Source organism: Thermobia domestica, chromosome 6 (genome assembly GCF_964235325.1).
Source record: "Thermobia domestica chromosome 6, izTheDome1.hap1.1, whole genome shotgun sequence".
NCBI lineage: Eukaryota > Metazoa > Arthropoda > Insecta > Zygentoma > Lepismatidae > Thermobia > Thermobia domestica.
Window position 1 is genome coordinate 80,768,650 of NC_137459.1, and position 26,623 is coordinate 80,795,272.

Below are 26,623 nucleotides of genomic sequence, written 5' to 3' on the forward strand. Positions count from 1 at the left end.
TCTTTCTTTTCTTCAGTTCTTTTTGAAGATCATTTCCCGTTCTTTTCAACCCTTGTTCAGTATCTCGTTTAGTTACAAACTTTGCTTAAAATATAATGTGTTATATTAAAAGAAATGACATTTTTGTGTTTATGTATCAGATGTTTTTAATCTTTCTCAGTGCCTGCAATGTGTATCTTAGGCTGATATTAACATACAATTTTCCTTTCATCAGAGTCTGCACTATTTTTTTTTTTTTTTCATAATCACTCAATTCCCGTATTTCGTACCACATCCTGCATTTCACTGCTCAGACGTGCTCTGACGCATATTCTCTTATATATTTTCCAACTTTTAAGTACCATCTCTAGGTACTCCGAACACAATTTATTACCGAACTCTGCACACATCATCAATTCCTGTTTCTTGCAACTTACATTTGTTCCCTCTTCATGGTTCTGCTGTACACTCTTTTATATTCTCTTCACATTTTGTTGGTATGTGTTATTCCTTGACTACCGTTATTTTAATCTTCTGAACGAGTAATTGTTTTTCGCACATATTTGACTCAAACATTCCTACAAACACCATGTGTCTGGGTTTTCTCGGGGTTCTCCCGTTTCCTCCCACTTTCTTCATTCCACCATTTCATTCATTACTCATCACCACCGTCTCCTTTAGCCTAACCGGCATAACCGTGGGACGTAAAACTCAAAGATTTAATTTCATTTTCAAACATTCCTATTATACAATGCGCATTGATTTCCTTTTAACTAACAGTTTTCTCATCATCCTTCTCGGCCTAAAACAGTATAAATAAATTAATAACTTTTCGACCATCCACTCATTTCTGGCTTTTCCACTCATCTTTTCTATAAACAGGTAAGTGGTGAATCACGACTACATTATATAGATCTTATAAAAGCTCCTGATTTCTAGTAACCATTACCGAAGAAACAGCTTAGCTATCTGCGGAAAACAACAAATAAAACCTATTTCTAAAATATCCTACCGTGGAGGCAATTTATCTATTATTCCCCCACGAAAAACGACACAACGTAATGCGTCATTATGTAAGAAAGCAATGCAAAGGAATTAAATTATACTGTAACATGATACCAAAAAACTAGTCCAGGAAATATTTATTTATTTGGTATACTTAAGATAGTTTGTAAAATTGTCTTATTTTTAAGTTTAAAATCAAATAGTGATCATTCACTGGTGCAGCAGGTCAGTCACATAAACTCTTGACAAATAAGGAAACTCAAACAAATATACATGGATTCTTCACAAACAAGACAAAAAAAAAAAAAAAAAAACTAGGAAAGAAGTTTCGGTACGTAAGACTTTGCTGAATCGGAGAATAAAGCTGTATTATTGTAAACATAAATCTTGGAAGCAATTCTGAAATTAAGTGGGAGATTAACATCAGGCCATTGATACAAGAGAAGAGGGTTCCAGGGCTGACGAGTGAGAAATTCAGGGAGTCTTGTTCAAACAGTGATACGAGAAATGTGGTTATCGTCACCAATAACCCTATCTGAAATCAGTGCTGAGTACAATTTTTTCCCGACTCATAAATTCTGCTGTTACCTCCACATCAAACAACACATCTGTTAGCTTAGCTATGTTCTATTATAACAATAAGGGACACCAGCACCAATTAGAATGTCAGACAGATCTAATAGTCCTCATTTTATTTTCCCATGTTTAGAATTATACATGCATTTCCTATTATATTCACTTTTATAATTCATCTAGACTAAGTGTGCATGGTCTACAGCCTTCACACAATGAAAATTTAAATACCAAATTTCTGAGCAATGCAGGATCATGCTCCAACATTAACACTGGATCTCAATTTAAAATTTAGTAGTAAATCAGTAGAAACAATATCCAATGATTGTTTACTTTATTCAACTCGTTTAGTTGTTGTGACTATGCTCTTCTTCTGATCTAAACTCTTTAGTTCATGAGTAGTGTGATTGTTCTAAACTTTCTCTCGCATTTGCGATTGATATCATCTAGATATTTCTCATTTCACTCATCTTCCCACATTTTCTTCAAATAGATCATTAATCAATTAAGATTGTGGTTTGAAATGGACAAATATCGAGTTACTTCTCTTTTCTATAGCTGTAAGAATATATATTTCGTTCATTTCTAAACAGTTCGTCATGCCTCTTTATTCCACTACCAGTATCCCTTCCTGATCCCAGAAAACGGTTGCCATTTGTTTCCGCACGAATAGTCCCATCCGTGCCTTCTTGGGACGAGGGTTTCCAGTATGCCTCCATTCCATAGACTGGCGTTTCTTTTCTGGAGTCTCGTAGAGGAACCAAGTTTCGTCGACGGTGACCAGACGCTCAGATAACTCGGTCGGATTTTCACTGTACTGTTGCGTCAACTGCTGGCTAATCTCCACACGCTTTTGTTTTTGTGCAACGGTGAGGTCATGAGGCACCCATTGTGCACACACCTTGTGCAGCTTCAAATCCTCATGAATGATAGTGTAGAGGGAACCCCGTGATAGACCTGCTTCTTTCTCTAGTTCATCAAACGTGATTTTCCTGTGCTCCATTATCAAATCATTCACTCGCGCGGCATTGCTTGGTCTGCGTGCAGTAGCAGGACTCCCAGTGCTTTTGGTTTTTGCAGCACTGTATTTGCCTTCTTTGAATTCGGATACCCAACGAAACACGGATCTGCGACTTGGTGCTGTCTCACCACATACGGCTAATAATATGTTGTGGATGTCTGAAGTATTCACTCTTTCCCTTCAGAGAAACCACACCCTCCACCGTTGCCCATGTGTGTCTGTATCCATGTAGTATTTTTGCTGTCCATCAGCGTTCTGGCAAGTTGGAACAACTGCTGCTACAATGTGCTACCTACGGAAAGAAACAAACCCATTTAGTGGGGTTTGATAGTACTATAGTATATCTTAATGCATACATCAACAAACATTTCAAACTGCTACTTGGCACCAGTTATAGAGAGGAGTGCCCATCATTATTGAACGAACAAAATATATTAAAAATGATATACAAAATATTATCATAAGCAACTAATATAAAAACTAAATAATTTACGTTCCATGTATATTTTGAGTGCTCTTTATATCCAACATATATATATTATTTTGTTATCAAGAAGTAATGGGAATATATTTACATAACTCCGTCTACTGAAGAAGTTTTAATCATTTCAAATAGTAAACGCGGTAGCCCGAACCTGTGGAACAGCCGATGTTGAGTTTAAACGAGTTCTGACATGTCGACTGATTTCCAGAGGCAGAACAGTGAGGTCATGTTAAGAATGTTAGTCGCGCATCATGGATTTCGAGTAACGAGTCAAATTTAAGTTTTGTAAGCTGCAAAAAAGAGCCATAGAAGCTCACAAAATGTTAAAATCAGTGTATGGCGGCGAAACGGTGACATTGAAGACTGTTTACAAGTGGTATAAATGATTCGAAATCAGCAATGAGTCGGTTGAAGATGAGCAAGGATGAGGGTGTCCTCCGATGTCAAAAACAGATCAAAACGTGCAAAACGTGGCACAAATGATTTGTTCAAACATGTAAAAGACTACTCGAGAGATTTTCAAAGAACTGAAGATCTCGTATGGGTCCGAGCAAAAAATTTACGGCCAATTTCCAAACAAGAACAGTGATCCCGAAATTTGTTCCCCGACTTTTGATTTCCGAACATAATTTTGTGGCCTAAAGAATATTCTTGTCTTCCCACATCCTCGGTACTCTTCATATGTAGCACCATGTGACTCTGGCTCTTCCCTAAAATCAGAACCGTGCTAAAAGGAAGAGGGTTTGGTACCATTTTTGATATTCAGAGAGTGACGACGGTGCAGTTGAAGACCTTGAAGAAAGAAGACTTCCAGAAGTGATTCCAATTGTGGAATCAACTTTGGAATAAATGCACCACTAGCCGAGGGGATTACTTTGAATAATATTTATTAATATTCTATGTAAGTTTATTACATTGTAATAAAATCATTCGCCGTTCTTTTTTATCATACCTAGTATATACGTAGAGTTTGTAGATAAACATAGACTAATAATTGTTTAAATAGATGGAGAGATAGACATAGCAGAAAGGCGTAATGCAAATATACTTAGTGATAACAAAAAGAGATATTCTAGCAGTATTCGAACCATCGCTTCGATTTGGTTCGGTTTATCAAGTGAGCGTTATACCGCTCGGCCACCAGGTCTCGTACGTTATTATTTTCTTATAGCAGAATACGCTGAGACACGGACGCTCGCTGGTGTAGCGTATGCTATTTGATGCAATTTTACCTATAAGTGAGAAGAATTAGGTAGCCCTAGAGAAGGGTGATTGAGGTGTAACCGAACATTTATTAATAACGCGTAAAGTCTCCTTGGGACTCTAAGAAAGCTGTCATACACCACGGCATTGAATCCTCCAGGCGAGAAATATAGCGTCGTGTAGAACAGATTGACCACGCATGTTGAACACGTTCCCATAACTCGTCAGATGTTCGTGGAGAATTGTTCGGCAAGGTTTCTGTAACATATTTTCAACTGGGTTCAGATCTGATCCACGAGGTACCCAGTAAAATATCTCGGCATCAGGTTGGCTCTGCATCCATGTCTGAATCACATCTGAATTATATAATGAGCTACTGTCCTGTTACCAGTAGATTATGCTTTGACCTTCATGAGCGTCTATCTCTGGAAGCGTTTTGTGGAGATGTTCCACATATTTGTGGGCATTTAGATGGCCAGAAATCCTGTAGATTCCACCCAAGTTTGGAGGCTTGCATATACATGCCCAAGATTAGATTGTCGCATGCCCCGCTTGAACTGTACGTATTGAGAGGCATGCCCCCCCAGGTAGGCGGTAAACACATTTCAGCATACTTGTACTAGAATATACTAGAATATATTTGTTCGTCTATGAAGACGACTTCCCCTCACATTCGTGAGACATTTATCTGTACAAATGCCAAACGGACAATCATGTCGTCTACTGTCAGCCGCTCCTTAATGTTTGCCCTATATTACCTCAAACAAACGACTTTTAATCTATGTCAGACAATTCTATCGTAATATTGTCTAGGAAATTGGCTTCCTTCTGTAACTGTCAGGCAGAGATAAAAACCTGCTGACGACATTGAGCAATTCCTCTGTTGTCCTCAGCAGAGGAAACTTTTTGCCTTCTGGTTTCTCTTTGACGTCTTAGAGTCCCTGTTTCATCGTGACGCTTCCACCATCTATGCGCTGTCGCATGAGGAGCGCCGTATCATCCACCTGCCTCTCTATAACTCATACTCGCATGACCAATTAAAGTAATTACATTATTTTTAACAAATTCCTTTTAGTGCGCCACTCTTACTCAGAAGCAAAGTGATACCTACACTTTCGTGGTGTTTGAACGGAAGGTGTTTCTAGTGACACCATGAAACAAGGCAGGATCTCCTCCCATTCGCGACAGCATAATTGCACGTCATATGCTGGATGTTCGTTATCTGCAGAGAACGAACATATTTTCGTTATCGGTAGAGAACATATTTATATTCAAAGGAGAGAAATAATAAGTAAGAGAAGGATTCACTATCTTCATCATGTACTTTTACAGTGTGTGTGTGTGTAATCATAATGGAAAAAAATATTTCCATTATGATTCTTAAGCGTAAACAGTTGGAATCTCACATTCCAAAATAACTTTTCGCTCTTGGGTGAGATTAGAACCCACACTTCCCCTGTGACAAGTAAGCGTTCTCAGCCAACAATCCGGGATCTGGATATGGCATACATATGTTCTTAAAGTAGGCCCTACTAACCGTCGTTAGTAAGAATATGAAATCTCGGCGGCAGACATGAAACGGTATAATTGTCGGAGGGTTCTAAAACTAATATTGTTCAACATATATATATATATTCTGCATATAAACATTTTATATAGTAGAAGCTCTATTTTTTTTTTTTTTTTTTTTTTGGTTTAACGTTACATGCATATACCCTTTAGATTAAGGGAGAAAGATGATCAATAAAAGTGAATGATTGTGATAATAATTTTTGTGCTTTCCCATTTAGAATCGAACAAGGAACAACGCAGCCAAATTCACGGTTGCAAATTGTGAAAATTTCCGATTTTTTTTTTTAAATTAGAAAATGGCATCATTTCAGATATCTGCTCTTTTTTTGACCTAACAAAGTGATAAATGTATCAGAACTTGGATTCATTTTTCACATCCGTATTTTCGGTGGGATAGTAAATTTCGATATGTACGTACTTCATATTCAGTTTAACACTCTCTAGGATTTGATCTCAAACCTTAATTCAGAAGTCACTATGTACTTTCTCCTTAATTACGTATTCTATTTTTGATTTTATTTCCCATCTAAATTATTTTTTTTTACTAATAATTTCTTCTCTCAATTGTCACTGGCTCATTACGGCATCAAAAAATTGAAAATTTTCGTTCGAACCCCCCCCCCAAAAAAAAAGTTTCAACTTTTTTGGATCAAAAGATCCAATATATTTCAGGCAAAAATTTTATTGTAGGATTTATATATATCGAAACCTACATATAGCGTAGCCAAACCTAAACTACCACTTAAGCTCAGTATGATGTTCTTATTCAGTAAAGAAAAAAATAAATAGGAAAACTCGATTTAGGGCTGTTCAAAAATGTTGTGCTCCCTGATAAAAAAAAAAAAAATCCAATATATTTCATTCAATCAAAAACTTTATTGTAGGCCTTATATCTGGAGAACTTAATATAGTGTAGCCAAGCCCAAACTATCACTTAACTCAGTATTATTGCTTACTCCGTATAAAATACAAAATCTTAATTCGGGTCCGTTCAAAAATTTTGTGGCTCCTGATCCAAAAATCCAATATATTTCAATCAAAAATGTTCTTGTATGCCTTATATCTCGAGAATGACATATAGTGTAGCCAAACCCAAACTATCACTTAACTAAATATGATGTGCTTATTCCCTAAAATATACGAAAACTCTATTTCGGGGCGGTTCAAAACTTTTGTGGCCCATGATCCAGAAACTAATTATTGGCCAAGATCGCAATCTTTTGATCCATTTTCGGATCATTCCTACAATTCTTGTTAAGGTTAAGATCTTGGTACTTGAGTGAGGAAAAATTTAAAATGTAGAAATCATGAGTTAGGAACAATCCGTCGATGCTATAGAATATGAGAAAGTCTGAGATTTTCATTGCTGAAAAAAAAAAAAAAAAACTATTTGTACTTACCTCGGCCTATTCAAACCTTGGGTCATTCTCCTCCTACTTTTAGCTTTGTTTCCATTATACTAATTTCAACAAGTTAGAGATGTCGACAAACCGATTTTATTGTTGTCACACAACTTCAAAGTTATCATCCGGTACTTTCTGAGTGTTATTTACTGTCTTACATAGGTATTTTGTTCTTTTGATTTGTGGCGGGGCAAATAAGCACACTGTTACCATGACAAACATTGTCCTATTGTACTCTTTGTTAGAGTTGTAGCTTTATTGTTTCGTACAATGTTTTGTTAATTCTCAAAACTTTGTCTTGCAATAGGAAGAAGAACACATTATAGACTCCCGTAGATTGCAATTTAGCAAACTTCAAATGACTCTTTGACTTTAATTTCCTTTCCACTTAGAGTTCCTTGTATTGTTTTGTCATTAAAATGTTTATTGTATCAACGTCTGTAAATATAATTTGTGCTTCTCGAGTGATCACAAGAGCAAAGAAAATATTATGACACAAATAAGTAATGAAGAAGTTCGAGATTTTGGAGTTTTACGTTCTGTGAGACAAGTTTGGATGTCTTGAGAAGAAGTGAGTTTGGATGTATGTCCGCTCATGTGGAATGCACTTTTTTTTCCTCCTGCAAATTCCTTAAATATCGCTTACTATTACGTACACAACTGGGATGTAATTCCTGGTGTGAACGGGAGTCATTTGTTGGTCCATTCTTGTCACAAAGTGATTCATGAGCGACTGTCTTTTATAAAAGAGGTACGCTTGGAAATGTAGGGGATACAGGTAGTTTGTGTCTAATACTACGTCACCTTCAGTAGACGTACCGAAGTCAAGGAAATATGCATTAGCTATACATCGCACCTAAAGGAGTAGAAATGGAGGAAGGCTTGGCCCGTCCATAATGGAAGGTTCCTTTTCACATTTACTCTTTTAACTAATAAAAGTTTACTGACAAAAATCAAAAATTTCATTTACTTAAAACGACCCGTAAACGCTCTTGTTCCTATTACATAATATGTACGCCAATATATTAAAAACAAAGAATCACCTTCTGTCAACCCAGCCCCCGCCAAGTGAACTTTGTGGTGGACAAACACCGTGTGCATGGGTTTCCTCGGGGTTCTCCCGTTTCCTCCCACTTTCTTCATTCCACCATTTCATTCATTACTCATCATCAACATCTCTTTTAGCCTCATCGGCATAACCGTGGAACGTAAAACTCAAAGATTTCATTTCATTTTCACTTTCTACCAACCAAAAGCTGTTTTGTTTCATTTCAAAACACTTAGTAATGGTCAGTGAAAATAGTTTTCAAGACAAATTTTGATCTAATCAAACAACCAAGAACTATTCATTTTTAAATTAGTCGATTTATGAACCTGCAACATTTGATACCAATATTTCGTTAACTTATCTCGGCGGAAATTGTTATTAAGTGGTCGACAGAAAATTGAAGATTTCGTAACTACAAGAGACATAACGCTGTGACCTCAAAAACTTAACTTGCTGTTTCTATAATATTAACTGAGACCTTTGCGTTGTTGATGATATTTTAGCTTACAGATATGATTATCTTTTTTTCTTTCTTTCTTTTTTTTTTTTTTTTTTTTGTTCACAGATAAACATGAGTGTAATTGTATTGGTAGGTAGAAAATCGTGATTACTCTTTTATTGTATTATTATTATTATTATTATTATTATTATTATTATTATTATTATTATTATTATTATTATTATTATTATTATTATTATTATTATTATATTTCGTTTCTTCCCAGTTTTAAAATATTATTTTTTCACTGTTCTGGCAAGGATAAATTCTAATTATTTTCTGTATACATTTCGTGCTTACTAAAAGTATATATTTACACTTACTACCTTTTCAAGCTTTTGTAATAATAATTTACTATTATTTTATATATTTTATTTCCATTATAGAGCTGCTTCCTTAGTAATGAACGGGGAAAATCCTCAGTTTTTTTCTAATTGCCCATGTTTCTATTTATAACGGTTGTCCAAATAAAAATGAGGGTTTTGTAGTAGTGTTGTTGTCTCATTAGAAAGAACTTTGTACTTTTTACTAGTTAACATTCTATGTTTAGGCTGACGGTGTTAGTGTGCACCTTGCACATAGTGAAAAAAAAGTTGAATAAACGCTATAATGAAATCGATTCTTTTCATCGTCCCACCTAGAAGAGGGAACTTTCTTATTTTATATACAAATAAAACCCATCAGAGTTTGGAGCTCTTAAAGTAGCTCTAAGTAGCAGTATTACAACCGACCGCGCCCCCAGAAGTCCGTCGTGGATCCGCCCCCTGCTTCTGTGCCACCCTATTCTCACAATTTTAGAGCTATGAACTGAAGCATTAGTTGTATTAAAACAAAGTTTCTCGACGCCATTTTAAGATTACATGATTTATTATAATGCATATTTACTAGCAGGGTTTCTTTTATTAAGAAAATCTTCTGGAGGATATTTTCGGATGTGTGGGGGAATGATTGAAATTCCTCATAGGCGTATTTTCAAAGACCTATAGGGCTTGCGATCTCCCCTCCTCCGCATAAAACTTAAGCTATACTTTTTTTCATTAAATGTGTAAGGCTTACACAGAGAAAAGAAAAATGTGTGTGGTAGTAAAAATGTAGGTTACATGCTTAAATCCTGTAGGATTTGGATTTAATGCACGATTATATGTAACAAACTTCAGCAAAAGTATAACTGAAAATGTATATTTTGTAATACTTTCCGCATAAGTGTTCCATCTATATGTACTTTCCGTATGAAAGAACAGTATATAGGTGGTAAAAATCTTACATACCGATGGACGTATATAGCATATATACCTGACCTATGTAACATTCGTATACGTATGTAATATACGGAAGACTGTTAGATGTCAGACATCCTGAAGCGGCATGATGTAACATCTATGCGGGAAAAAAGCAGTACGTATGTAGCATATGGATAATGTATGCTACAGATTTCCGTAGTAAACATATGTATACCGTATATGTTATAATATACCACTGTCCGGATAACGGATTCATCTCAAGTGTCATATTATAATAAAAACAAGTTTATTGCTATTTCGAATTCAGATATCGTATCCGAAACAAAATCGTAAATGCGACAGTGGTGTTAATATTTTGAAATAATGAAGTTAAAATGAGAGTTTTATTGTACGGCTACTCCATAAAATAATACAAGATAAAAGAATATTGTTTTGTTACTATTTCGTTTCTTCTTATTTAAAGAATTGAAGAACATGTGTGTGTGTGTTCAAGTGCTTACTGAACAAATTTATAGGTAATATTAACAAATAATAAAATTTTATTATGATGCAAAACCTCTAATTTCCCGATATTTTAAAACTGTTCTCGTAAAAAAGTCACTCGGAACTTTTATAGGCAAAAAAAATTTAGTTTGAACGAGATCTAATATCTAATGCTTTCCAAAGTAAAGCTTCCATACAGCAATTCAAAGTAGAGTAATTAGTCATAAAAATTTTTGCAACTTATTAAATGTAGAATTTACATGGTTATTTACGTTTTATTGCAAACGCGTAATCTATTAACTTTAATACCAGACGATTTATATGCAACTGAACTAAATGTAACAAAAATATGCATGTTATTTTACTCGTAATACATTATTAAATCAAAGACATTCCTTATTTAAACCAAACTGATTTTTCATTGTCTTTTAAATGCATATCTCTCAAGAGCGTGAATTAAGAACAGAGCAATTCGGGGTGAAGTGAACATAGTAAGGATGAAAGTGAAAAAAAAATTACACAGAAAAGTTAGTTGATTGACAATTATATATAAATAGGACAGGCCTTCTGCACTCTGAAAATACAGGGTGGCCCAAAAGTAGATACACCCCTGCATTGATCAAGTATAACATTCTAGCTTACAGGTTTATTTGCTTCGACTGTTCCGAGCTTAAGATATAAATAAAAGGACATTAAGAACAAATAATAAAGAAACTAAGCCTACCTGATGGATAACAATGAGAAATTATATAAAATTCAATGAGCTGATCAGTACGGGCTGTATACCTACTTTTGGGCTGTGTACAGAAAGAAATGAATCATACAAGATAAATTATTCACTTCACCACCACACGTGGGGGTGAAGTGGTGTGAATAAGTGTCCTTGACATAATACAAATAAGAAGATACAAACTGCTATATAATGAGTATACAGCTAACGAAGAACACATACATGATGTAAAGGCACATAAGCTATTGTTATAGAAATGCTTATGAAGCAAATAGACATACCAACCCGAGATTGTGTCCAAAGTACGCGTACGTCTCGGGAGGAATGATTTTTTTGACCTTACAAGAAAGAGTACAATATTTAAGTTTCCAATAGGTCTTGAACCCAGGTTTCTCCTGAGATGCGAGATTGTTGTTTGGAGGACAGACAAAAATGAAATGAAATTAAATCTTTAAGTTTTACGTTCTATGGTTACGCCAGTTAGGCTAAAGGAGACGGTGATGATGAGTGAATTGGTGGAATGAAGAAAGTGGGAGGAAACGGGAGAACCCCGAGAAAACCCACGAGCACGGTGTTTGTCCAACACAAAGTCCACACGGCGCGAGCTGGGATCGAACCAGAGACCCCAAGCACCGGAGGTGAACGCTCTACCACTGATTTAGTTATTTTCCTAATTACATATTAAGTATTCATGCTGCTTATTACTCCCATGTACGGAGCCTTATCTTTAAACAATTAACGAATTGTGTTCACGCGCCTTATTGCATCCATGAACGAAGCTTCGTCCATAAGCAAATGATAATTTTGTATTTACACACTTTCTGGCCCAAGTACTAAACTTTGCATTTGTAAAGAAATCACACATGGTATTTACATGTCTTCTGGTGCACATGTACGAAACTTTATCTTTAAAATATAAAATTACAGAACTCGTACATGTTATCCTTCTCTTTATTTTATTAGTATCAAGCACACAGACGTAGAATAGGTAGTCAAATTAAATAAAATATTTGGTACAGATTTACAATAGGTAAAAATAAAGTTGGTAATCCTACGGTTGAAATGAGTGAGTGCATGGGAGAAATGATATTCCGACTGTTGGAGAATTTCTGGCTCATGTGTAAAATCCGAAATTTCACTTAGAAGTTTACCCTTCTATGTATGAATGCATAAGAATCTTGTAGGAATTGAGATTTTTTGTATAATAGAAAATCGTACATTTCTTGTTTCCCCCCTCATCCACTACTTCATATCATTTCATGTTACTTCGCATACTGTCATTAGAACACTTTGTAAGGCAGTAATAGTGCATTGTTAATATATCTCATGAATGTACGTGCACTACCCTAAAATAAGATAATACCCAATACCTCCCTTAAGAAACACTTTGTAAGTCAGTGAGATTGCATTTGGTGCTTAGGGAAGTTAATATTTTATGAATGTAAATCTGTACACAGAAAATAGATTTTTATGGTATACTAGCAGCGTTCACCCCGCTTCGCTGCGGTCACCCCGGAACGCAATAAACTTTGTTACTTAGATAATTTTTACTTTTTCGCTTTCAAGTGATATGATAAAAACCATAGAAGATTGCACTAATGTTAACATTATATCGCCTGTCATTTATGTTAACCCGCCCCGCTTCGCTGCGGTCACCCCAACCCGCCCCGCTTCGCTGCGGTCATCCCGGAACGCAATAAACTTTGTTACTTAGATAATTTTTACTTTTTCGCTTTCAAGTGATTTATAGCGCCTGTCATTTATGTTAACCCGCCGAGTCACAGGGTCATGCGGGTTGCATATAAGTACGTTTATTTTTATACCTATGATGAACTAATAACAAAGGATTTGTACGTATGGACACCTGAATGGTCAATTATCTCAAGACACTGGTAATTGAAAATTAAAGTGATATGATAAAAACCATCTAGGGTCCAAATCCTAACAACCCCCCAAAAATGAAAGAAATCGGTTCAGCCGTATTAGCGTGATGAGCGGACAAAGGATTTTTTGTACGTATGGACACCTGATTGGTCAATTATCTCAAGACACTGCTAATTGAAAATTAAAGTGATATGATAAAAACCATCTAGGGTCCAAATCCTAACAACCCCCCAAAAATGAAAGAAATCGGTTCAGCCGTATTAGCGTGATGAGCGGACAAAGGATTTTGTGCGTTCTCTTTTATATATATAGATCTAATTACATGCATATTATCAATGAGTGCGCGATAATTTCGGCATGCGCCTGTAAAATAAGAATGCAGAAGGTATTGGAGAATTATTACAAACAATAAAAGTACGCAAAACATTTCTATTAATTTGTCTATCTATTGTAAATCTCCACGCGACTTCATATAGCGCATAAAATATCACTTCGTACAATATTTCTCATGTATTCGTACTTGCAACGTTGAATTTCTAAGTGCAATTTCAGGTTTCGTACAGGAAGTAGAAGTTCTACGACATGTAAATTAACATCTAATAAGCCTACAGTGCACTTTTAAATGAAGTCATTGATTTTAACCTTGGAATTAGCATTTTTTATGGCCACCTATCCCATGTCTGCATCCTATTAGACCTATGAGAGATATTTTTATATCTAAAAATGACAAGAGCTAATAAAAATTAGTTCTTAGTTCTTACCTTAGAGTTTTTTTTTTTTTTTTGGAACATTATTCATTCTTTTAATTAAATGTCTGCACTTTCTTCCCTTCTTCATCAACGGGAAACTGAAATACATGTACTTTAATTTCTTCATTGTATTTACCATGACAAATAGGTACAAATATTTGTATACCATTTTATCACTTTTCAATAACGCTATTAAAATAAAGAAAAAAACACTGGTATTAATTTAATCTTTAAATAAAAACAGTAAATCTTCGCTTGATCCGTAACAAACAACACACACTCGAATTCTGCGGTTCGTCTAGTCAATGTAACGTCAATCAATGTTTGAAACTCAGTGCGAAGGTCTTGTAATCTAGGTGGTGTTGAGTATACCTCCAATCACCCTTCTGAACGGAACACTTTTTATCAGTATTATCAGAGACAACTATAAGTACAGGAATTGTTCAAGAAACCTTTCTTGGAATTTCAAATAAACAAAAACTCATTTTCTAGTGAGAAAGAATTTTAAAATAATGGATTCATTTTTCCCTCTCCTACGCATTTTGGGTCTTTCCCCTTTCCTTATTGCTACCTGTGTATTATGCGTATATTAGTATGCTGTTTGTCTGTAGATAAATGATTACATTGCATAAATCATCCAAAAGCCTACATCATAATTAAAGCTGTTCGCCTTCAAACTAGAAGCACTAACTATTATTAGCTGTTGTTGTTAAACAGCTCATTTCATTTAAGTTGGATTTACTTAATTACTTTCTGCAGGTACTAATTTAAGCACCGACTTGCTCGTTAACTCGCTATATTGTTCATTAAATATAGATTACATTGTCAGCTGAACCTACCTTCATACTGTGTATTACTTTCATTAATTATGATTATTTGAACAAAACAACACACCATACATCATGGAAATAGTAAACAATTAATTATAACAATTCATAATTTTTATGGCATTTGCTTTTCCAAAGAGCATGCCCCTGTAAGATATTTCATTAAAAAGAAATCAAAACCGGACAATTTCACTCTAGAATTCAAATCCGTAACATATTTTATTCAACGTGTGTAACTGCAGTATTATTGAAAAATTCAGAGAAAACAATAAAATAATACTCAAACAACTTGTGTATGTGCTTTAACATAGGTACTTACATCAATGCTTTGTAATTTATGATATTTATTATAAAGTTCCAGGATATTGTGTATGCATGCAGTGTGTTATTAGCACTATAACCTACAGCAGTCTCTTGCAGAAAATAAGTTAATTCATCCAAGACAAAATTATATTTGTGACTTTCATGCAGGTAGATGTGGGTGTTAATACATGTGGGTGCCTTTATTATTAGAACTTTATTGTTTAAACATTGATGATACATATGATAATATTTTCCTAAAGTTATCTAAGTATCTTGATAACTTACTTTAGACATATGTTACTTCGTGACTAAACATACTTCTTTGTCTTAAGTACTTGACCTTTATATTTGCTTAGTATACATTGCATAAACAGCTTCTAGAGTAACTTATTATGTTTAAACACACTAACACTAGGATGCTATTTTCATTAAACTCAACGTCTCACACTCAATACACTTTCCACGTAACTTCTTACTAATTTGAAAGTTCTATATGGTTAGCAAGAACTAAGAGCAAACCAAATAAAAGCATGGCAAAAACTTTTCTTTTTTTTGTTTTAATTTGTCGTTTTAACCTCTGTATTCGTTCGTAGCAAATTGATCTTTTGAAGTTATCTTGTCATAAAATGTTCTCCAAAGTTTCTCTCCGAGATGAGTACTGTTACGAAACGAAAACAAGCCCAGTTATGAACAGAAGTTTCCTGGAACACCATCCAATAGATACTCATCATTTCTCATTTTTTTTTTTTTTTAATTTTCCAAAAGCTATGCTCAACTAGACTGTTATATGTTATGATACTTTCCAGAATATTCTAGTTATTTCCGAATGCTACAGACACAGGTTGAGAGGCCAATTCTCGCTGTAATCCTACAATAAGCAACAATAACAACCACTACAAATGGGATTTTATTTTTATTCCTATGCATTAGAGATATGGAACGAAATAAATTGAAATATGTAGTTTAATATTTCAGAAATTTCTTTATATATATTAAAAGTCAGGTAAGCATACAACAGAACAATACAAATAAGTTCTCCATGTTAGTAAAATTGGAAGAAAATGATATACAGCAGAAAATGAGGTGTTGAAGTAACACAAAATGACTACTATTTTAGCGTGTTACTTGTGTGTGAATTCAACACCAAGCAATTTTTTGGTAGCCGTAGCTAACCCACCCAAAAAGTTACGCCCTTTATTTGGGAAGCGGGGTTAATAGGAACTGCTGCAGGTGTAGGTTGATTGTCGTGAGGCAAAATACACTTTATTAACTTTATTATATCCAAGTTCATTCAAATTAAAGGACATTATGGCCGTTAACTATAATCATCAGGACAGGAAAACATATGAACACTGGCAAACAATTAATCAGGAGAGCGTGAGAACAGAACAGTGGTAAGAAGTGAAACAATGAGGTGCACTTGACATCACAACACAACACAGAGAGGAGTGTTAGAGAGACGAATGAATGTTATCTTCTGTCCAGGGGCTGCTCTGGACGTAATGAAGACGAGTGGAGCCCTGTTAGGCGGTGAGGTCACTGCGCAACATAAGATAGAATTATATGCGGGGGGATTGCAATGACAAAGTCTTCGAGAAGTTGAAAGTCTGGACTATTTGGTGGTAGAACGTACTGGTACAGAGTAAACAGCAGAAAGAGGGGAGAATGTCGTATAATAGTTGAAGGTTTGCGGAGAGTGGATTCGTTCTGCATAGCATCAAAGAGCAGTGGATGTTGAGTCTGGAATCACTTCATAGCGTACCGGAGTCTGAGGTCTTCTAGATGATACAGAATTTGTGGAAAAGGTGTTCTCTCACATAAGTCCCGTGTAGGGCGTGGCGCTCAAGAATTTGTAGCCTTCGGTAATATGACTCTGGTGCTGATAGCCAGGCTGTAAAGCCATAAGTCAAAACAGGGCGTAAAAAAATCTTGTAGGTGTTTAGAAGTATGTTAGGTTTCAGGCCCCAGGTAGTCCCAGTTAGGCGTCGCAGTAAGTTCAGACGGTTGGTCGCTTTAAGAGCAAGACTTTTGAGAGGAGCAGACCATTTCAGATGGGATTCTAAGATAATGCCCAGATTTGTGACTGTGGGACTAATAAAAAGTAGTGTACCTGCAATTTCAATACTGAGATTGGATGGATTGGGATGAACCCGGCTGCGTTTACCTGGTGGTAGAAAGACAACGGCTTGGGTTTTATTGGCATTAAGTTTGGGGCGCCATGTATCACACCATTGAATGAAAGCATCAATGGCAGGTTGAAGGATGCGATTGATGTGTTGAATAGTATTTGCCGTTGCCAGAAAAGCAGTATCATCCGCATATTGAAATATACTGACGTTGGTAGGAAGAGCAGAAAAGTCAGCAACATACAGTAAGTAAAGAAGTGGGGACAGAGCTGAGCCTTTGAGGAACACCAGAGTGGATAAACACAGGGTGTGAGAGAGCAGTATTGATGGAAACATAGGGCAGGCGACTTGTGAGAAAATGGTAGATGAACCGAGTGTAACATATTCTGACGAGGATTATGTTGAGAATTTAGAAGAATAAATTGACTACCAAAGTGACGAAAATGATGACTTTATAAATTCTCACCACCAAACACATATCCCAACAAAAAAATGTTGGGGTCAAATTTGTACTAGGGATGGCCGGAACCGGTTAATAGTGGAACCGGGTTTCGGCTCTGAATGGACCTGGTTCTAGAATATCCGATTCCGGAACCGGATTTTAGTATCCAGGTCTGGAACCGAGTTTTCGAATCCAGGACTGGAACCGATTCTGAAAGCCGAATCCCCAAGAACCGGTTTCTCGGGGAACCGGTTCTGCCGGAACCGGAACCTTGTGGCCATCCCTATGCTAAACCCGAGCTGCTGGCAGGCTGCGAACAGTGTGCTAGATAAAATGGTGGAAGCGGCAGGCAGGCGCCCACGCGGCAGCCGCTTGTCTCATTTGGCTAAGCAAACTGAGTAACTGGCAAACTCATTGGCTAAACAGGCAAACTGGCAAACTCATTTGGCTGAACACCCACTGGTGGATATAAACTCATAACACACACAAAAAAATAAACCCATTAGTATTAAATACAGTCAAGAAATCACATGGATCATATACCTCAAACAGAGAAGAAACTCTAAAAGTTTTAGCGAACATTTTTTCCCCAGAGATGGAAACAATAACGACATAGAAAAAACATAGTACGTATTAAGAAAGAAAATGGGTGAACAACATACAGGAACTGTACCAGAATCAGACAAAGTCACTAACGAAGAAATAGAAAAGATCTTTAGAAAACTTAAAAACAAGAAATCTCCGTGCGTAGATGGCATCAAAAACGAAATATACAAGAAGACTAAAGATTTATGGGTCCCCTACCTAACGAAGTTTTTCAACATACTAATAAAGAAACAAGAAATTCCAGAGCCGTGGAAAGCATCAGAATTAATTATTCTCTCAAAAGGACCAGATAGGGATCCATCCGAAGTAAACTCATATAGACCCATATGCTTATTAAAATATATATATCAAAATTTTTTTTTGAGAGAGTTATATTAAACAGAATCCAAAACTACAGAAACGTAACTGAAGACAAACTACAATTTGTATTCAGAATAGGAAAATCAACAGAAGGTGCCATAAATACTCTTCTAGATGATATCAAAGAAAAGATATACGAAAAGAAATATGTATTAGGGCTCTTCATTGACATAGAAGGAACATTTGATAATTTATGGTTTCCATTCTTGATTGAAAGTTTTTTAAAAAAAATGGAAATGCCAGAATATACTTACTGAATCTGATAAGAAACTATCTAGAAAACAGAAAAATAATAATACCAAATGAAGAAGGCGACATAGTAATTAAAACAGAGAAAGGATGCCCGCAAGGATCAATATTAGGACCCCTACTATGGGACATAGAATTACAACCATGCTTGGAAAAAATAAACCAAAAGCAAGAAGTCGATAAAGGAGTGGCATTCGCCGATGGCGTCGTAATTACAACATCAGGAAACAGCCGAAGGGAATTAGAAGAAAAAGTTAAAAAGATAATAGAAGCACTTGAAGAATGGAGCATGGCGAGTAAATTAATGATATCATCTAAGAAAACCAAATATCTAATTTTCGACACAAAACTACAAAGAAATCCGACCATAAAATTAAATGGAGTAGAAGTAGAACGAGTGCAAAGCATAAAATACCTTGGCATAATGCTAGACGATAGACTAAAATTTTATGAACATTTCAAATATATAGTAAAAAAGGGAAACAGTGTAGCGAATAAATTGACCACTATTGCAAGAAACAGATACAGGCCACAATTAAAAATACTAAGACTATATCAAGAAACTATTTTGTCAGCTACCATGGCGTACGGATCCAGCGTTTGAATTGATAGACTATTAAGAAATAAGGCCTACAAAAACCAAATCAATATACCACAAAGAAACCTATTAATCAGAATGTCTTGAGCTTTTAACATTACTTCGCGTAGCGCACTCTGTATAATCCTTGGTATCCAACCAATGAACTATGTGTTATTGCAAAGAGCAACTAATTACTGGTTAAGAAAAGAAGAGAAAAGGAAAATTAGAGAAACTTTTAACAGGGATCTAAAAGATGAAAAAGAAATTTATGACAACATAATACAACTATGGGATAAAGAATGGCAGGAATACAGTGGAGCGCAATGATTACATAGAATCTTTCCTAGAATCGTCGACAGACTAAAAATAAATCACTTAATTCCAACACACGGATTGGTTCATTACCTATCGTCTATGGACCATACGAACAACACCTCCACAGAAGAAAGTTAAAACAAAGCCCAATGTGTGAATGCGGAGAAGAAGGAACTCCTGAGCACCCTGTCATGTGGTGTCCATTATTAGAAGAAATTTTAGAACTAAGAACTCAAATAAGAGAAAAACCACTGAAAGAAATAATAGAAGTAGAGGGAGACTGCAAAATATTGGAAAATTTGACAAATGAATACTCCGAACTAAGACGAAAAACTTACAGAAGAAGTATAGAAGGATGAGTGCAAGTGGAAGAATGTGTGAAGAAGTCCTCGGACCGGAGAAAAGACTCGTGGAACCCAAGCACTGGATTACTGCGGTTTCGCCGAGGACCAGAATGCGTGCAGCATCTCCAGAATCTCGGTTTGGAAAGAAACTCCGGTGCAAGACTGAATTTTGCGTGAGTGCACGAGTAGAGTTGAAGCGAGGATAGTGTCTCAGAAAGAAAACATAGAGCAACTCTTGACAATAGAATGGTTCATCCCGGGCGTGCCGGACGAAGGATAAAGCGGACCAGGGCCTGCACTTAGTGCTCTGAGTGGACCCTGGACCTCAAGCCAGCACAAACGGGTGGAAGCTGGTATTGATACGCAACTGGCAACACTAAAGCATCAAAGCAAATGTAACAGGAAACGCTTGTATAGAAGCATAAGAAAATTAAATCTTTGAAAATGTGAAAATTTAGATAAAAATAAGTGTAGTGTGTGTGTTTTTTAGTGTAAGTATTAGTTGGTGAAGGTTAGTGATTTCATCAGAAGCAGTCAGTGTCAATGTCTGTAATGAGTGTAGTGTAGTGTTGATGTAGCATAGTGAAAAGAGGTAAAATATACAAGTGAAAAGCCAGTGTAAACAGTGCAAATGTGAAGTAAAACACACAGGAAAGAAATGCAGGCAGAAACCTGAGAAACCGAACATACAGAGTGAAAACCTGAAGAAAAGAAGAAAGTAGAAGATGACCAAAAAGTAAACACCAAAACACAAAACATACGACATACAAAACAAGACACACGCAATTAACTCAATAAAACAAAAAAAAAAAGACTAGAAATGAGAGTAGAGTTAAGCAAATATTAAGTTTAGTTATTTTTGTTTCTTTTTTGTTCGTATTTTATCTTTTATTTTTTGTCCAATCCTTTGTTTTCGTTTCGAGACCTTTTCCCCTTCCCTTTCCTTCTTCAAAATTATGAAATAAATAAACACAAAAGAGAAATCATTCGCAATGATGATACTTCGCCAATTTTGAATGCTCAAGACACCGGCTGACAGTAGCACGGCTGAGCGAATGAACAAAAAAAAAAAAAAAACACTGATGGACATTTTTTTCTGGGGGGCACAAGTGGGTCTGGGCGGGGAGGGCACAAGCGTGTGGTAGGTGTACTAAAGGTTCTTCACCTTCTTTGCAGTGTTCTGAAGGTGTACTTTGTGCCTCTTTTACAGGTCTTTGAGAGGCTTTTGGATACAGGTATGGAACCGGTTCCTAAAGTCCGGTTCTGGAACCGGGTTTTTACGGATCCAGGTCTGGGACCGGGTCGTAAGATCTGGTTCCGAACCAGGTTTTTCGGATCCAGATCTGGAACCGGTTCCGGAACGGGTTCTGAAAACCGGATCTGCAAGAACCGGTTCCGCTGGAACCGGAACTTTGTAGCCATACCTAATTTGTACCCCGCTGGGCATTCTACGGGTGATAAATAGCTTGTCACTTCAAGGGTTAATGGAGGCGTCAGCACTGAGGCCATTCGTCTCCGTCAGGAATAGTTTATATATATTCTAGAAACCTCGCATTCTCTGATTTCAAATTATCGAATGGATATTAATAATGTTAGCTCAAAATAGGCAACGAGCTGAGATAAACGATTTCCCAAACATACCTATCAATATTTGCTGCTTGCCCAACCATATGTTGCGTAGGTAACGAATCAGATAATCTGAGATAAAATATTAGTTTCTTTTTTAATAACGTCTACCTTGCTAGTTAAGGAGTGTGGTTTGTCAAAACTCATTTCTATATTTACCTTGTCCGTCCATCCATCCGTCCAAAAAACAAGAAATTCTAAAGAACTACGTAACCAATCACAACTAAATTCGGTCAACATGTAGAGGTTGAAGAGTTAGGAACAGAGCTGTCGGACCCGATAATCAAAATGGCAGTGGTAGAAATTAACAATTTCCGGTTTTAACGTTGATCCATGTAGAGCTAAAATGATAATAGACAGAGATACGTTGTTTTCTGCAATTGATTATGCGTCTCAAGAAAACATTACATCCCTATTCTTAACCTTCAACTAAAACCGGAAGTGGTTGAAATCTACTGCAACTTCCAGTTTCAGTATTGATCTACATAGAGCAAAAACGCTAAGAGATAGCAAGAAGCGATCTTATGAAATAGATTCAGCGTTTTAAGAATAGGTGCCATATTCTCTCTTAACCCCCTGTTGAAACCGGAAGTGGTAGAAACCAAACTTTGGTTTTAATGTTGATTCTCATGGAGTAAAAACGGTGAAAGATAGCGAGAAGCAGTTTGATGCAATTAACTAAAAAAAACTAACAATACCGGTTCCATCTTCAACTTTAATATATCTATTAAAATGGAAGTGACAGAATTCAACCAATTCCAGTTTTAATTATGATCGCTATAGGGTGAAACCGGTAATAGATAGAGAGAATCTCTTTTCTGTAATCAGTTAAGCTCTCCAATTGTGCATTGTATCTGCAATCTAATCTCTCTACTAAACTAATAAATGGTATAAAGCAGGCGCCACATAAAATCTCGAACCAACATTAAATCACTATTTCATCTACTTGCAGTAATTCTTAATTAACTGACGTTAACTGAGAATACACGTAATAAGAATACTACAGGTACTAACTTAATTCATTTACAGTGAAATAACAGGCTTAAGCATTGGTTTGCAACAGTGTATTGTGCAGTCCCATAGGGTATGTAGCGAAGTTTTGAAATTTAAAAATTATGAAGCATTTGACATTAATTAGTTAAAATCAATTTTGGGACAGACTTTATCAGTTAACGTCTCCAGCAACAGCCACATTGCTCTCACTACATAGAGTCACTACTTTGTAGAAAGTTAATGGACTTATATTATAGTAGTTGATATTATTATTAATAAAAATAATCAAATACATCACGATTTCGTTTGCGTTAAGTAATGTGTGCCGTCAGTGAAAAAAGGTTGGAAACCTCTGAACCAGAACGACAATTATGTGAAAATATTGTATTGTCATCGGGTTTATGTCTCAATACAAAATTTCAGAGATCTAGTTAATAAGAAACTGGGTGAAACTGAACAGGAAAAAAGTATGTGACATACGTAAAAACGTAGGTTACATGCGTAAATCCTGTAGTTTTTGGACTTAATGTACGACTGTAGGTAACATTGTGCACCAAACGTATAACTGAAAACGTATGTTTTATAATACTTTCCGTATAAGTGTGTCACCTACAAGTACTTTCTGTATGAAAGAAAGAATTGTATAGTATCTCGTATACAGATGGACGTATATTACATACAGCTGACGTAATACGTATGCAAGATATGGAAGACTGTTAGATGTCAGACATCCTGCAGCGGTACGATGTAACATCTAAGCGGGAAGAAGACAGTATGTATATAGCATATGTATAACATATGGTCCGTAGAGATTTCCGTAGCAAACATATGGATCCCGAATCGTCATTCAGAGGATGGCCGTCAGTTAGGGAATACCGACACTTCTAAGCTTAAAGAGCTGTCAATTCTTCCTGGAAATGAAGGAGTTGGCGTCACCAGTATTAAGTGAAACTGTGGGATGTATTGAATGTATATCTGCAAAAGTTTAAAAATAAGTAGAATAATTTGACGAGAAAGGTCTAAGTTTATGAAGTAAGGTGGGAGAGATATGTGGGAAGTCAAGGGTTATTGTAAAATTTGAGTGTGTTTTGTTAAGCTCTTGTTTGGAAGTAAAAGTTGTATTATTCAGTACTCATGGTGGACAGCATACAGCTGAAAGTTGTGCAATCACAGGTAGTTGGTCCATCAGTGTGCAGTGTTTCTAACTTGCATAAAATATAGTTAAGTGCAACATATGCATTCGAGGTACTTCCGACACTCACATTTGGCTCACTTTCGACAGATGTTCCTCCCCCTTTCGTTGTGATTTTTAAAGTAACTATATATCAAAAATACTACAATTGTATTAACATATAGATGATAAAATGTCTGAATCCTTTTTCCATTGCGTAAGATGCTCCTGGAATTTGAAGAAAATGTCAGTAGCTATAGAGGCCTTAAAGTATGTTGTGCGAGCTCTTGAAGTTCCTCGGATACATTACGTGAGAGGTTATTCAAAGTTAACTGCAAGAAACATTTTGGTGAACATAACAACATTTGCTGAAGAAGACGAACACGAACTAGAAGAAAAGTTAATTATATTAGACTCGTATGGGTTCACCCAAGAACATAAGAAGTGGTAATGTAAAGCGAAGGACAATAGTGTCAAACTTTTAACATCTACACAGAAAAATAGTAAAATAGAAAAATGAAAAGGTACTGACACATAAAAAATATACGTATACATAAAAATGTTGCAAACCAGTAACAAAAATGAGAAAACTCAAAAAGAAAATTATTGTGCTATCTGTCGAGGATTTTTTACGGCGAAAACAATTCTGCTGATTGGGTTCAATGTATAAAATATTTTCGGCGGTTTAACGAGGACTGTGTTCTTCATCTAGACGATCCCTTCTTTGTGTGTGAACAGTGTGAAATCTCAGACATATATGAGTGTAATGTTTGCTCTTTCCTGTATATGAAGCTAACACTAATATTTTAATGTATAACCATACTTTTGATAACATATGATTAACATAAATTAACAAATACATTTTCATGAAGTACAGAATTTTTGTGCTCTCTGCACTAGCTCACATTTAGCATATTATTTTTTAAAAAAGAAATTCTTCTTTCATATATTTCTTGTAACTGAACAAATTTTGCTATTATTCTTTCCCTCATTTGTAACTCAGTGACATTTTGTTTTTAAATATTTTCTATATCTTTAAATAAAGACATTCTACATTCCTAAACTTACAGATTTCCGTGTTTGTTTAAAGGTCATGAACTACTTTACGAACAGTAGTGTGCGTTGTGCAATTATTAGTGACCTTATCATAGTACGTAAGGTTTTAATGTTGATATCGGTATTACCCCAACAACCTGTCGGTCTTCCCTATAAGGTTGGGGAATTCCGACATTTCTTCATCGTTCATTTCATTTGTGGCTCCATAGCCACAGATTGCTTTTGTGTAGCATGTATTGTATCTGTCAAGTAATTGAAACAGTATACTTAACCATGGGCTATAATTCGTTTCTTTAATAAATCGTTACAATCTTGTAGTAGTGCATATGGCCTTAGGGTGTTGGTATTGCTTCAATGACCATATACGAGGGTGAACTCAAAGGAAACCGGATTGAAAGAGCGCTGCCGTTCCTAGGCGTAGTAGAGAGTTCTCCTGCTAGGTGGGTCTAGTACAGTCCTTCCCAGATCAGTTGGCCAAGCGGCGTCTGCGTAGGAGGTTAACGTTTGATCGTGTTATTGTTTTCTCAACTTTTCTCGTTTGCCGCCTGCAAAATCGTTATGGCAGATTCAAAGGAACAAGGAGTGTGTTTGCTTCCTACTTGGAAAATCAGAAACGAAAACTTACCAAATGCTTCAACAGGCTTTCAAGAAGGATACTATGAACCGCACACAATTTTTGAGTGGCTTGGGCGCTTTAAGTGTGGTGAGATGAGTGTTGAAGATCATGCTCGTGCTGAGTGCTCTTCATCATTTAGAAATGACGAAAACATTGAACAAATCTGTCACAAAATCAGCGAGGTTCGTCGTTTCATGATCGATGATATTTCAAAACAGGCAGGAGTGAGTTGGAGCTTGTGCCAGTGTGAGGTTTTGCAAATGAGACATGTTGCCGCTAAGTTTGTTTCTCGCGTGCTCACACATGATCAAATCATTCGTCTGAATTTGAGCCATAACTTGAAAAATCAGGTTGAAAGTGATCCAAACTTTTTGACCACATGATGACATTTTCCGAGAATTAAATAAAATCTAAAAGGAAAATGTTTTGATGGTGTAGAAGCTGTAAAAAGAACTTCGCAGAGCGCATTGGACGATAAAAGCTACAAAGTTCCAGAGGTGCTTCAAACAGTGGGAAACGAGATGGGAGAAATGAATTGCATTTAATAGAGAGTACTTTGAAGGAGACTGAAAATACAGTATTTTGTAAAAAATGTAATAAATTATTTTTTCAGAACAAAAGTCCATTTTTTGAGTCCTCCCTCGTATTTGTACAATATACCGCTGTCCGGATAACGGACTTTTCTTACATGTTAGCGTAACGTTGTAAGATTTGTCACGAGCAGACAAACAGAAAATAACGTAAAAACAGTATATAAAGAAAGTTAGCTGTATATTTTTTGTGTATTTAATGGCTAATTCAATTAGGCAATTATAATGCCTTCTAAATTGTACATCAAGAATTATCACATCCTTACACATAAAACACGAATATTTCGAAAATTATTTTCGCCTCAACATTTTCTCTCGTGCTTTCTAACATTTTTGTGTGATCAATATTCCCGTTTTAGCTTCCATTCATCAGCAAAGAAAAAAAAAAGTTGTTGGAGGTCGCGAATGATTTTGTTCCCTTTTCAATTCCAGCTCATCTCATCGATTTTTACCTAATATTGTGGAAAGGTTTCAGTTTTGGCATAATATCCAGTAACTTCTCACACACAGATGCCCACGCACACACGTCCGAGACGGTTCTAATT

General features: G+C 36.0%; 1 protein-coding gene across 5 annotated transcripts in view; it reads left to right on the forward strand.

The window, feature by feature from the left end:
* The window catches only part of LOC145688072 (cell adhesion molecule Dscam1-like), a 1,774,182-nt gene that overhangs the window by 1,422,705 nt on the left and 324,854 nt on the right, over nt 1–26,623 (forward strand). The gene's annotated exons all lie outside the window — the stretch shown is intronic.